At 36.6% G+C, this 15,202-nt stretch overlaps 1 protein-coding gene across 1 annotated transcript in view; it reads left to right on the top strand.

The window, feature by feature from the left end:
- The first annotated feature begins 11,927 nt into the window (after positions 1 to 11,927).
- Positions 11,928 to 15,202, top strand: part of rnf144ab (ring finger protein 144ab) — a 35,901-nt gene continuing 32,626 nt past the window's right edge. The window contains exon 1 of the mRNA XM_073816483.1: positions 11,928 to 12,159. The gene's annotated coding sequence lies outside the window, so the exon portion shown is untranslated. The remainder of the gene's footprint in view (positions 12,160 to 15,202) is intronic.

Genomic DNA, 15,202 nt, shown 5'->3' with positions numbered 1-15,202 from the left:
ATGTACATTTCTGTTGGTGAATTTAACAAATAATTAGGCTATGTTAATAACTAAGGGAAATTTTAGTTTGAAAGCCAACTTTTATTATCAAATACCGATATGATATGTGACCCTGGACCACAAAACCAGTCTTAAGTCGCTGGGGTATATTTGTAGCAATAGCCAAAAATACATTGCATGGGTCAAAATTTTTGATTTTTCTTTTATGCCAAAAATCATTAAGAAATTAAGTAAAGTTCATGTTCCGTGAAGATTTTTTGTAAAATTCCTACTGTAAACATATCAAAATGTAATTTTTGATTTGTAATATCCATTGTTAAGAACCTAATTTGGACAACTTTAAAGGTGATTTTCTCAGTCTTTTAGATTTTTTTGCATTCTCAGATTTCTGATTTCAAATAGATGTATCTCAGCCAAATATTGTCCTATCCTAACAAACCATACATCAATGGAAAGCTTATTTATTGAGCTTTCATATGATGTATAAATCTCAGTTTTGTCAAATTTAACCTTATGACTGGTTTTGTGGTCCAGGGTCACATATAAGTAAAACATATTTAAAATTACATTTTCAAAATATGTCTCTGGCATTGTTCAGAGGGCCAGTCCAAATGTGGGGGCGGGCCACATCCGGCCCCCGGGCCTTAGTTTGGGGACCCCTGCTCTAGCAGGTGTAAGAGCAAAGATATTATGACCAATAGGAAAGACTGCAGTGTGCCTTTTCTTCCATTATTGTTATAGGACCTCCAGAGACCACAATAAAAATCTGGGATTGTAAATTTTATTTATACCTTGCAATGAGCAGGAGGCCAGGTTTCACCTGAGAGTATATAAAATAAAAAGGTAATTTATTTCTCATAATTGTCACCCTGGACCACAAAACCAGTCTTAGCAGGGGTAATATTTGCAGAAATAGCCAAAAATACATTGCATGGGTCAAAATGATCGATTTTACTTTTATGCCAAAAATCATTAGGATATTAAGTAAAGATCATGTTCCATGAAGATATTTTGTACATTTCCTATGGTAAATATATCTAAAATATGTTTTATTAATAATGTGCATTGCTAAGAACTTCATTTGGACAACTTTGAAGGTGATTTTCTCAATATTAAGATTTTTTTTGCACTCTCAGATTCCAGATTTTTAAATACTTGTTCTATCCTCTCGACCATACAATCAATAGAAAGCTTATTTATTCAAAGCTTATTATTTATTATGTATAAATCTCAATTTCAAAAAAAAATTACCCTTATGACTAGTTTTGTGGTCCAGGGTCACAATTATAAAAAATATTTAAAAAAAAAGATCTTATATGGCAAGTATCATAGTTTCACTCTATTTTAGGCAGAACTTGACTGTTTGTGCAGGATCTTTTGAGTTTTACTAGCTGTAAGGTTGTCAGAAATCTCCACAAAGTGATGGATGCGTGCAATGAACTTGTCATATGCAGGAAGCTTGAAGCATTTCGACTGGCAGATCTTTCAAGTCCTGTAACAGAGAAACAGTTCAGTGGTCCTGTGGTCTTTATGTAATGTGGGAGAACAAGGACAGAAGCTCAGCTGTATCAACTCAAACACTATAGAAGAGGATTAAGATCTATATGCAGAGGGTTTAATGCCGTAAGACGGTGACAAAAACCCTGAATCAGGATGTCAAAAATGTCTCTAGAACATGCAATAATAAACCTGTAAATCATCCAATTTACAATCAGCCTCTGATGCTGTTTAAGTAAGGCTTTATTATTTAAATCTTGGTTTGAATGCTAATAAAACTAAATAGTTGTTATTTTGAAGTTATTAGAGATCATTAAGTAGCCTTACTTCTCTGAAGCAATGTTAAGGTTGTATTATTAGCAAAAAAAGAAACTTGTGTCCACTACTACTTGATTGTGAGGATGTTGTGTACTAATTTGCTCCTTCTTAACATCTTTCTTCCTTGAATGTTTTGTATTATGGTGTGTAAGGATTAATAACAGACTGTAAATCCTCAGTACATAATTGTGTCTTGTATTGTATAATAGAGTGGCCTGGCCTTCATTATCTGCTCAGTGTACTGGTATTTAGTCATTTACAAAGCTATTTTGGGACTTTTTGCTTTGAATCATATTGTTTCATTCAACATATTTGCTGAAAACAATTTTTTTCTTTGTCAAAATCATTATACTCTTTCTGGACCTTGAATTGCATGATACAAACTTGTAATTCTGATTTTTTTTTACTCAGAATTGTGAATTATAAACAGAATGCTGTAAAGGTATAAAGTCAGAATTGCGAGTTTTTCTCAGAGTTGCGATACTGTAAACTCAATATGCTGTACGTTGCTAGTAATACATTCAGAACTGCGTGATACAAATTCACAATTTAGATTTTTTTTTCAGAATTGCATACTATAAACTCACAATTGTTATAAAGTCAGAATTGCGTGATATAAACTCACAGTTCTGACTTTTTTCTCAGAGTTCCATAATATATACTCGTAATTGCTAGTTATAAAGTTAGAACTGTAATATTCAGACTTTTTTCTCAGAATTGTGATATAAACTCGCAATTGCAAGTTATAAATTCAGAATTGCAAGATATAAACTCACAGTTCTGCCTTTTTTCTCAGAATTGCAATATCAAAAGTCAAAATTGCATGACATAAACTCACAATTTTGACTTTTTTTGTCAGAATTGTGTGATATAAACTCTCAATTGTGAGTTATAAATGCAGAATTGCAAGATATAAACATAATTCTGACTTCTTTTCTCAGAATTGCGATATAAATTCGCAATTGTGAGTAATAAAGTCAGAATTGTGTGACATAAACTCACAATTCTTATTTTTCTTGGAGTTGCCTGATATATACTCGCAATTGCAAGTTATAAATTCAGAATTGCAAGATATAAACACAAATCTGACTTTTTTTCTCAGAATTGCGTGATATAAATTCGCAATTGCGAGTTATAAAATCAGAATTGCATATAAACTCACAACTACGACAAATAAAGTCTGAATTGCAAGATAAAAACATCCAATTCTGACTTTCTCGGAAATTCGAGTTTGAATCTCGCAATTCTGACTTTTCCCTCAGATATAAACTTGCAATTGTGAGTTATAAAGTACAGTTTTGAATTATTGAGTTTATATCTCACACTTTTGACTTAGTAACTCCCAAATGCTTTATTGTTTAAATGCTTTGTGTTTTTATTGTCTGTTTTCTTTTGTAAAGCACTTTGGTCAACATCAGTTGTTTTTAATTGTGCTATATAAATAAACATGTATTGTCTGATAGACGTTGGTCCACTAATGTGTAAAAAGTACATTTATAATTCAACTCATTATATACAAGTGATGGAAATTAACAATGTAAAACTGTCTTATTAGGACTGTCTATTGGTGGGAGGTGGAGCTGCAGGCTCAGATATTAGTAATCAGCAATTACATAAGTTCATAAATGTTTCTGCATTGATTAGTTTTGATACCTTTCATAAAGAATTAAAGATATTCATGTTCCTGCTACATTTTTAATTAATTTGTCTATCCATTCTCCCACTTACAGCATACAAAAAAGAGAGAGAGCCCTAACACGAACTGTCCTGATCCACATCCCCATCTATTCGCAAAGTGGTCCACGATCCTGCGATGCGAAGCAAAGCGACAATGGGATCAGTCCGCATTTGCATTATGAGCACACAATGCATGACACAAGCTTGCCCAGAGAGATATTTCTGCTCAGAAAATATCTGGCTTCAGAAGGATCTGTCTGTAGTGCTCAGCGTCACTCCACTGACTCTGTCTCTTGCTTATTAACAAACCAGCCTGTCACTTTATAAACCCTGTTTCAGCTTTCCCTCAGCCGTACACACATACACATCATGAAATACACTTAGACAATGGCAAACACACAGATTGTCCATTCATTTTAAGTGAAATTGTCCGTCACAGAGCATGTTGAGGTAAAAATAATTGTAACACTGTAATGCATATTAGAAATTTTGGGGACTTGACCCTCTTTACGTCATCCTCAATGCCAAAGCCTGCAATGTTTCTCACGAAAGGAGCAAAGAGAAGAAAACTATGTTTGAACATTTTAATATGCCTTCCAGGATATCTGGAAATGTGAATATCCAAAAATAACTGAAGTAATGACAAAACAAGAGAATGACACCTACTCTGAAAATCGCACATACTGTACTGTAACAGAGACGTGGAAATGATCTACGCAGGGATTTGGCAAGCTTCTGTGTTTGGATTCAGCTCCACCACGGATGGTGAGCCGCCTGAACTGATGTCTAAGTATTATTTATTTATTTATAGCACATGGACAATATTTCTTCTTCCTCTGCGGACAATGACTTCACTTTCCTAGTCTATTAGTAAATGTTGAGAGGAACATTACGAATAAGAAAGGCTGTAGATGTATTACTTCATATTAACTAATATACGGTGAGGACAAAAATTAGTTGATCCCCTGCTGATTTTGTATGTTTGCCCACTGACAGAAATGATTAGTCTGTAATTTTAATTGTAGGTTTATTTGAACAGTGAGAGACAGAATAACAACCTAAAAAAATCCAGAAAAATACATTTCAAAAAAGTTATAAATTGATTTGCATTTAATGAAGTATTTGACCCCTTTGCAAAACATGACTTAGTACTTGGTGGCAAAACCCTTGTTGGCAATCACAGAGGTCAGACGTTTCTTATAGTTGGCCACCAGGTTTGCACACATCTCAGGAGTGATTTTGTCTCACTCCTCTTTGCAGATCCTCTCCAAGTCATTAAGGTTTCGAGGCTGATGTTTGGCAACTTGAATCTTCAGATCCTTCCACAGATTTTCTATGGGACAAGGTATGGCTAGGCCACTCCAGGACCTTGATTTGCTTCTTCTTGAGCCACTGCTTTGTTGCTTTGTTCTCACCCAAGATTTGACGGTACATGGCCCTCTCCATCGTCCCTTTGATGCTGTGCAGTTGTCCTGTCCCCTTAGCAGAAAACACCCCCAAAGCATCCCTTTAAGAGAGTGCTCCTAATCTCAGCTCATTACCTGTATAAAAGACACCTGGGAGCCAGAAATCTTGTTGATTGATAGGGAATCAAATACTTATTTCGCTCATTAAAATGCACATTAATTTATAATTTTGAAATGCGTTTTTCTGGATTTTTTTGTTGCTATTCTGTCTCTGTTTCTAACATAATATTAAAATTATTGACTGTTTATTTCTTTGTCAGTGGGCAAACGTAAAAAAATCAACAGGGGATCAAACTATTTTTTTTTTCTCACTGTAGTTAAAGGGATAGTTCACCCAAAAATGAAAATCACCCAATGATTTACTCACCCGCAAGCCATCCTAAGTGTATATGACCTTCTTCTTTCAGACAAATACAATTTTATATATTAAAAAAAAATGTACTGGCTTTTCTAAGCTTTATAATGGCAGTGAATGGCTGTTTTAGATTTTGAAGTCAAATAAAGTGCATCCATCCATCATAAAAAGTACTCCACATGGCTCCAGAGGTTAATAAAGGCCTTCTGAGCAGAATGCGTTTTTGTAAGAAATATATCCATATTTTAAACTTTATAAACTGTAATCTCTAGCTTGGTGACGTAGGATGTAGCGTAAGCTCCGGTGAGAATGGACGAACGTGGAAGCGCAGAGGAGAGAGCAAAACAAAACACTGATCACGAATTAGAAGTACAAAACAAGGATTTGTAGAGAAAAATGGCAAAGGATTTCAATATAATCCAAGAGGAGACTGGTTTTCCTTTGCTGTAAACAAACCTTCTCGACAGTTAGCGGAAGCTAGAAATTAGGGTTTAAAGTTTTAAACATGGATTTTTTATACACAGATGGCTCATTTTGCCTCAGAAGGCATTTACTAACTCTCTGGAGCCATATGGAGTACGTTCTATGATGGATGGATGCATTTTCTTAGGCTTTCTTGGCCATTCAATGCCATTATAAATCTTGGAAGAGCCAGTAAAAAATTTTAATTTAACTCCAATTGTATTTGTCTGAAAAAAGAAAGTCACATACATCTAGGATGGCTTGAGGGTGAGTAAATCACGGGGTAATTTTCACTTTTGGGTAACTATCTCTGTAACTAGTGTAAACAAGTGAAACCTTATTGTCTTTGTGTGTATTTTGTAATCCACTCCCCTTGGAGTCTAGACATTTTCTGATAGGTTCAGATTCTGATGTTTAAAGGATCACCGGGGCCCACGGGAATCAATGTAGGGCTCTTATACAACCCCTCCAGTCTGCAGGGAGAACAAGGCATTAGCCTTACAGCTGCTAATGGAATCACTTCCACCTGAAGTGATGGACACAGTCCGGTTGGTTTCCGCTGGGAAAAGAACTGCAGCTGGGCCGAGGAAAGAAGCGTTACGGCTTGTAACAAATCCGCACATACCGGTCTTCTCATTCCCTCCCCTGGAGTCTGTCACCGGCCCTGTTCATCTAGTAAATAACAAGGCTGCTCCTGGTTATGTCATTAATTATTCCAGGAAATAAAGGCTTGGGGCTTTGGGTATATAAACTCAGACGAAAACCGCAGCCAGATGAGTGAAGTCATTCAACTGCCTGAGCTCGAATGAAACTTGTATTATGACAACAATGGTGAGGTAATGCCACCTAGTTTAATCAAGGTGCGCTAGGACAAAACTAAGAGGGGGAAATGATAGAGGGATCATCTGGACATTGTCTGACTGACAACAGTGCCCCAACCATCACCCTTGACCTCAGGGGTTCATTAGTTCAGACCAGGTGGAGAAAGAAAGGAGGGGGAGATGTATGGTTATGGTGCAGGAAAGAGGAGAGGGACACTGGGATTGAATGGCCTGCGGTGGTCCGGTGTCAGACTGGGTGATGGATAACAGATCCAAGCTGCTGGTCTCTGCCCTGCTATAGTCCTGTAATCAGGACTTTTCAGATGAAAAGAGACTTATTGTGTTGAATTTGGCACAGCGATTCACCCTCAGGTCCTCTGCTTCTTTGCATCACTTGAAAAGTTTCACAAATACTGTATGTGTGATCAGAAATCAGTTCGCATTTTCTCTAATGACCATAACGTAAAGAGGTCACATGGCTTTGCGCTCTTTCCAGTAATTCAATTAGTGTCAAAGGGGTTCATTGGACTGCGCCGAGAACGGCCCTGCGCACACAACCCCAGAGGTTAACGTAGGAGCAGAGAAGACAGCTAGATGGATCAGTGCCTCCGGTTAGCTCAAGCATGAAGATTTAATCAAGATTTTAAAAAAGATGAATTGACTCCATGTAATGAAATTGTAATGGGCATGGTGGGCCTAACAAAACAAAGGGGTCAGCAGGTATATGACATGGATGTTCTGCATCTCTAGCCCTTATCTAACCCTCTTCCATCTTCTTTGAGGAAAATATATCAGAGTCAGGAGGACGGAAGAATCCAGACAAAGCTGAATAGAGGTATGAATCATTTAAAGTACGACATAAGAGGGATGTGTACAATAAGTAAATAAGTCAAGATAGGGTGATCAGGACCCTGCTTTTTACAAATGAATATGAAATATGGCATGAAATATTGATTTGGGTTATAAATTGGGGATTGAATTATAATTTTACCTCTAATAAGTTTCTGCTAAGAAAAAGTCCATCACAATGTACGAAGCAATCGGTCTAGTGACAAGACGATATCGTAATATTACAGTATTATTAAGTCTTCTTTACTTTACTTTACTTTTACAACTTTATTAGTCCCACAAGGGGCAATTGAAAAGGGGCAGTAACATCACCACACATTTGATAAAACACAATACATGCACACTACAAGAAAAGATACAAAGTTCACAACCCATCATGCTTGTCTTAATTCCATAAAAAATACCATTGTGGAATTCAACAAAAAATAAATAAATAAATAAATAAACAATAAACTCTGCTAAGACTTTGAATTATACAAACGAATAGCCTCTGGAATAAAACTAAATTTATATCTATTAGAAGAGCATTTAATGCTCCTAAATCTTCTGCCAGAAGGCATTCTGTGGTAATTTGACTGATTACATTGACTGTTATCATCTGGTCAGACTAAAACTTCAACTAAATTAAAGGAATAGCTCAGCCAAAAATGAAAATTCTGTTAATAATTCCTCTTCAGAACACAAATTAAGATATTTTTGATGAAATCCAATATCTTTCTGACCCCACATAGACAGCAATGCAACTACCACGTTCAAGGCCCAGAAAGGTAAGGACATCTTTAAAATAGTCCATGTGGCATCAGTGGTTCGACTGTAATATTATAAAGCTACAAGAATACTTTTTGTGCCAGAGGAAAACAAAAATAACAACTTTATTCAACAATTTCTTCTCTTCCGTGTTAGTCTTCAATGCACGTTCATTAGAGTACAACAACGTGTATGTGTGGTGCTGCTGAAGCAGAAGCCAGAGATTTGCGCACAAAAAGTATTCTTGTAGCTTCATAAAGTTACAGTTGAACTACTAATGTCACATGGACTATTATATCGATGGCCTTACTACCTTTCTGGGCCTTGAATGTGTCAGTTGTGTTGCTGTCTATGCAGGGTCAAAAAGCACTTGGATTTTATTAAAAATATCTTAATTTGTGTTGCAAAGATGAACAAAGGTCTTACAGGTTTGGACCAGCATGAGGGTGAGCAATTAATGACAGAATTTTCATTTTTGGGTAATGTATCCCATTAAGCAGGATTATGGCACTATTGTTTTCTGTAGAGCTGCTTTACAGCTGTATTGTATCTTGCAACATTGACACTGGTATTGAACTGAATTGAATAAACAACGAACTGACTCGAACTGTATAATTACATTGCTGCCTTTTGTAGAACTGCAGAAACTGAACCATCTCCATTGCTGAGTTTCTATAATTGATTCTGCTGCTTCCTGTTTATCTCTGTGAAGCTGCTTTGACAAACGGTATTATATTTAATGTGCTATAGAAAAGTGGCTTGACTTGATTTGATTTGACAAATGTATGCTGCTGTCCTGAAAAACATTCACAGGCAAAAAAAAAATGCACAGCTCATACAGAATCACCTTCAAACCAAGCTTTCTGTTGGTCAATAGCTATGGCGAATTTGCATGACCAAGAATGTGAAATCTGTGGTGGGAAATCCTTACAATTGTAAATTTCTCTTGAGAGCTAAAGATTTCATCACACAGATTTTGCAACAAGTTTGAGTTGGTCAGCAGATTCACTGTGTTGACCAACAGACACCTGCTTGGCTAGAAAGTGACTTCTGTTTAAACTGCTTTGTACATCACAACACTACTGACAACAGACAAATGACCTTTTTGTCTGCAAAATTTCACAAATGTTACTGTTTTTCCAGATTGCATGGATCTCTATTGAAATAACTGGTTTCGCCCACAAACAGTTTTCTAGAACTGCTTCACATACTGATTTCGGAAGGTGTTTGTGTAATACTATGTCCTTTTAACAGCTTTATCACAAGCAATTTAACATTTCCTTCAGAAGATACCACCCAAATGCAGGCAGGAAAAAAGCTGACAGATTAAAGTGATCCTTCATAGCAGAAACATTAAAAAAGAAGAGAATTTATCTCCAAGCCATACTGGAGCCGAAGAGGAAAAATGCAGCTACTTAAAAAATGGTATGACTTGGACTAATGAACAAAATCCCATATGTCTTCTTATGACATAAAACATGGCAGCTCTCAGTGTTGTATCCCTTTGTACAGAAGCAAATCCACTGATTTGCAACACATGAACACAGAAACCCACCACAGGATCCAGGTCGATATATGACTGTTTTCTTTAGTCAGACAGATTGCAGTATCTGAATGAGAGGCACAAAACTATCACCTTCAACACGGCACACCATCCATTTGGAATTCCGAACTGCAATTATTCCCTTCCTGGTGCAAGGAAGTTGCCATAGTGACTTGGCCCTGGGCTACATGGAGTGCAAAGGTAAACACCAAACCACAAGGCAATATCTGACCTGCTGTGCTTGCCAACATTTTTTACCAAGAAAGCTGCATGCTTAATATTTTCTCTCTCCTAACAGCTCATTTCTTCCATTGCTGTCTTGTCAGTATAACTGTGAATATACCCAATAATATTAAATGAATGAGAAAAGAAGTACTTAGACGTTTGGGTTATTTTACAGCCGTCACAAAATGTTATTTCACAGATGTGAAGTAAATCTAGGAAATACTTTTAGACTTATTAATATTAAAATTTAATGCATTCATAATTACGCAGTGTGTAAGTTAACTCTGTGAAGCACTATCCTGCAAAATACAGTGTGCATGCTTTGCAAGACATCCTTTCCAAACATCAGATTAGCATTAAGATTATTATGCAGACTTCCAAAACAACCAACATCTTGAAAAATAACCTGCTCTAACATGTCCTGACATGTTCTGCGGTGTAGACAAGTGCATTTTTTTATTGCAGCATGAATTAAATGTTTTGTGACGTTGCCACATGCTGTATTGTAAACTTGTAAGCCTCACACTGACACCTTGTGGCGAAAAATGGTACTGGCAGTACAAAATGTGCCAAACTAGAACAAATTGTATAACATTTTTTTATAATTATAAAAAAGAATTATATCATAAAATTGTAAAATTTTGCATATTATTTGCATATATTTTGCTTATTATTGCTGCTAAAAATGGTCAATGATTGTCATGTTTTGGGCTGTACTAATCGTCAGACTAGAAAAAACATTCGCCCCGGTTTCACAGACAAGGCTTAAGCCTAGTTCTAGACTAAAATGTAAGTCTGAGTTGTTTCAACTGAAATAAAATTGCACTGTTTGATCTTAAAATATATCAGTGCCTTTGTTTTGTCTTAAGATGTACACCAGTAATATATTTTTGTAAGCATATTTATAAAAATTACTTAATTGTCCTAATTGAACTATGGCCTAATCCTGGTTTAGTCTAAGCCCTGTCTGTGAAGCCGGGCCTTGGAGTACTAAAGACTGCCGAAGATTAAAACAAATCAAAGAGAAGAGTGCAAAAAACTGTCTGAGGAACATAAGGCATTTGTGGTTGACCAAATAGAATCTTGACAACATTCGTGTTTGTTCTTATCATTTCCAGTCAGGTAGGTGAAATATTAGGCTAATATCTTAATTAATACGGTTTGTACATATCTTTACCACCTATTAACTTTAGTTTGTCAAAGCATTGCACCCTTTCCTGCTTACTAAGTCCTTCTCTATATGATCTAACAGCTTCCACATGTTTTTCTGTTGTTTAGACAGCATAAATTAGCAGAACAATGTATTCAATAGTACATTAACCATGCAATTTACATCCAATTATCGTCAATATGGCCGCGCATCCAGGTAACTGACAAAATCGTGATGTACAGTAAGTGCAAACTCTTTATAGGTTTTAATTTTGGTTGAACTATCCACCTTATTCTTTAATGCTGAAGTAAGCCCATAGGTGAGATTTCCGGTTCATTAGCCACTATAGGTAAATAACGAGAAGAACAACGTGCAGTAAACAGTAAAACTGTTTGTACTACAAACCAGTGTGCTTATAATTAAGATAATACATTAAAATAATATGATAAGACACACCAATTTGCAATATCAAGCCTCAAAACAAGCTGTTTTGTACAGCTAAAAATAGCTGGATGTGGATGAGACCGGAAACCAGACCCATACCATTTACAAAATTGCCGCGCCCACTCTTACAGTAAGAAAAAGGTGGATAACTATATAAAAAGCAATATTTAAATGTATATTAACTGCACAATGAATGCTGTTGCTGTTGTAACGTCTCATGCACAGGTCAAATTAGGACATGTACGATGCTGCTAACAAACACCAGCAGATGGCAGTTTTTGTTTATCTGCTGTACACCTAAAGCACTATCCGCGTCGCGTCAGCAGAGGGCGCCCGTGAGCGCGCACGTCGGTCGCGTCTCAGCAGCAGCAGCCAAGCGCCTCCAAGCGCAGTCAAATGGCGCCTCTCCAGAGAGCCACAGCGACCAGTGCGACCAGCTGATGTTAATTAGGGCAGATAACGCTTCTCTGATATATCAGTCTCTTTTTGTGCTATGATTTTTTTAATTTATTTGTGACAAATGTGGACGTATAGGAACACAACAGTTGTGCGTGGAGCTGATAATATTCTTATTACGGATTGACGGCTAATAGATTCTTACTAAGGTAAGCGATGCATGCAATGTTGTTATTATGACAATGAGTAGAGTGGTGTATTCATTGTTAGTTCTCTCCATTCTGATGGCAGCAGTGATTTGTTTTGGTTGCATGCCACCTTGCGCGTTGTATCTTAAAATGTGTCCGTTTTACACGCTGTCTCTTTAAAACACGTATATATTGTATATAAAATTTATTAGTACACTGGTGTTTGGGAAATCTCAGCTTGTTGTCAGGTTGAGGCGATTCACATAATCCAGGGAAACTCTATTATCTTATACGTGTCATTAAGGAAGCTGGTCATACAACAGGTTTCCCCAACAGGGCTTTCCCTCTAAATATGACCACAGTGGCTTTAATGTACTATAATAAGAACAGTTAGCTATAAATGGATGTTATTTTACTTCATAAATGTACTTTTAGTAAACCTTAGTATTGTTTTCGGACAGCTAGACCACTCAGAAAACAGATAAAATCGTGTGTTCCCCTTTCCCAGGATATAGCTCAGTCAAAACATGACCTTTTGCAATGTTTGTGGGAGTTGTTCTTAATAGTTCGTTATATAATGCCTGACAGACTACTGTTGATTCATTGGAAGATTGTGCTTCCCACATTGGTTGTTTATTCAGGATGTTTAATAGATAAGAAAATCAGTTTGATGTGAAAATGCATTTTGAACAAAACCAACTGACAGTAATGACAACCAACCTATTTACAATAGTTTTTTTCCCTTATTTTTCTTTTGGATGTTTTTTTTAAATAATCAGTTCAAATGGTAGTTTAAATATGCCTGTATTTTTGTGTTATTTAGATGCTTTTATAGTTTTTATTTTTTCTTAATTTTAGCTTTGGTTTTAAATATTACTATATCGATTTTATTTGTTTTTATTTTAGATTTATTTTTTATTTTTGTTTATTTATTCACGTCCATTTTAGCTATACTCGGATGTAAAGGGGGCAGAGGGGGCTACCTCTGCCCCCTTTACATCAGAGTATAGCTAAAATGGACGTGAATCTGGGTCACTGACCAAATCTTGAATGCAAACCCTCTGTAAATAAAAATAAAAAATAAATCTAATGGTGAGAGAGTTGGGCTTGTAACCCAAAGGTTGCTGGTTCGATTCCCACACCGGCAGGAATTGAAGGTGGGGATTGTGAATAAAACAGCGCTCTTTTGTGCATGGCACTGAACACTCGTGTGTGTGTGTGTGTGTGTGTGTGTGTGTGTGTGTGTGTGTGTGTGTGTGTGTGTGTGTGTGTGTGTGTGTGTGTGTGTGTTTTCACTTCTCACTGCTGTGTGTGTGCACTTGGATGGGTTAAATGCAGAGGGCCAATTTCGAGTATGGGTTACCATACTTGACAATACGTCACGACTTTCACTTTAAACAGCACCATGGATTTCATGGTTGATGTACTACTGAATACATTGTTCTGCTAATTTATGCTGTCTAAACCACGGAAAAAACGTGTGGAAGCTGCTAAATCATATAGAGAAGGACTTAGTAAGCAGGAAAGGGTGCAATTCTAAGTCAATAGGTGGTAAAGATACATATAAGCAGTATTAATTAAGATATTAGCCTAATATTTCACCTATCTGACCAGAAATAATAAGAACAAACACAAATGTTGTCAAGATTCTTGCCCTGGAAATCCTGGTTCAGTTTGGCCAACCAGAAACACCTTTGTTCCTCAGTTTTTTGCACTCTTCTGCTTTATTTGTTATAACTTTTTGGCTCCAAATGTTTTTCCTGGTCTGACCGATTAGTGCCTCCCAAAACATGACAACAATTGACCATTTTCAGCAGCAATAATCTGCAAAATAAGTGAGTTTCGTTCAGTTCAGTGGCATTGTTTATGTTCAGTGCCGCCTTGTGAAAACACTCTACTAATTTTCAGTTAGTAGCTCTTTAATTAGTTCTGGTTTTAGTTAATGCTAATAACCCTACATGTAACCACAAGTGTGGTTTACATCCAGCTTACACAAACACAATTTATTTCAGTTTTTATCAGTCTGACTATATTTTCATCCTGTCCTCAGTCCACTATAGAAGAGCAGGGCCGAGTTGGACATATGCCCTGTTCATGCATACAGACTCCTGCAAAGCCTCTCAGCTTAGTTTGACTCGACTAGCAGCTACAGCCCTAGCAGTTGCTTATTTTGGTCTGTGGCCAATCTGAGAGTGAACCAGATGATGCTTGATTCGAGTAAAGAACTCTAGATATATTGTAGTATCTGATCTTTTGATTGGCAGCCTGTTTTGAGTTTTGAAATTAAGTACTTATGAACTGTTTTTTGACAAGAATGATAAATATAACCTGTAGTGTGTAGAAACCTACTGTTAACAGAGAACACATGAATTCATTTTCGTTCATTGGTTTAATGTGAAAATTGACGCCTTTTACATAAATTGAGATGTTCAGACATAAAGATAAAGAGAGGGGAAGTTGATTGAGCCGAGTGTGATGTTACAGAAGCGGGCCGAGTATGAAAGAGGGGCATTAGTGTCTGCCGTAGTACAGCTGGTCAGCTCTGAATGTCCCTTTCATGAAATGCACAGGGACTTTCCATGTCCGGAACAAACTGTGCCTGCCAGAATTCAGTCTTCCTGCTCTATACGCACACAACCGCTTTAACTATTACATCAAGGATTTGTTAATGTCTCGGCACAGATAGGTGAATTGTTATTAAGGCCAGAAAAATTTAATTAGCCTACTAATGTGTCTTTTATGAATTTTCAGGTCTGTGATCAGGGAGCTGTTTAGCATCTCTTCAGTGTAGTGAGTGACAAGAGGCTGAGGTCAGGTGACTCACCGCATGCTGATCACTAACTTTATAGAATGTGTGGTTTATTGATGTCTAGTGGAGCATAATATCAGCCCACATTTGGGCTGTCAGATCATTTTTAGGGCTGAATGATGCAAAATGTGAAATAAAAAAAAGATGAAGAGATAAAAGCATTCCTAGTTTTAACATGACCTATTCTTCACACATTCTGCTCAACATTTAGTTTTCAATCACTGAAAATGGGTAATTTTGAACATCTGAATATGG

This window comes from Garra rufa, chromosome 13, assembly GCF_049309525.1.
Source record: "Garra rufa chromosome 13, GarRuf1.0, whole genome shotgun sequence".
Taxonomy (NCBI): Eukaryota; Metazoa; Chordata; class Actinopteri; order Cypriniformes; family Cyprinidae; genus Garra; species Garra rufa.
The sequence above is the reverse complement of the archived record's forward strand: the minus strand, read 5'-3'. Positions and strand labels throughout refer to the sequence as shown.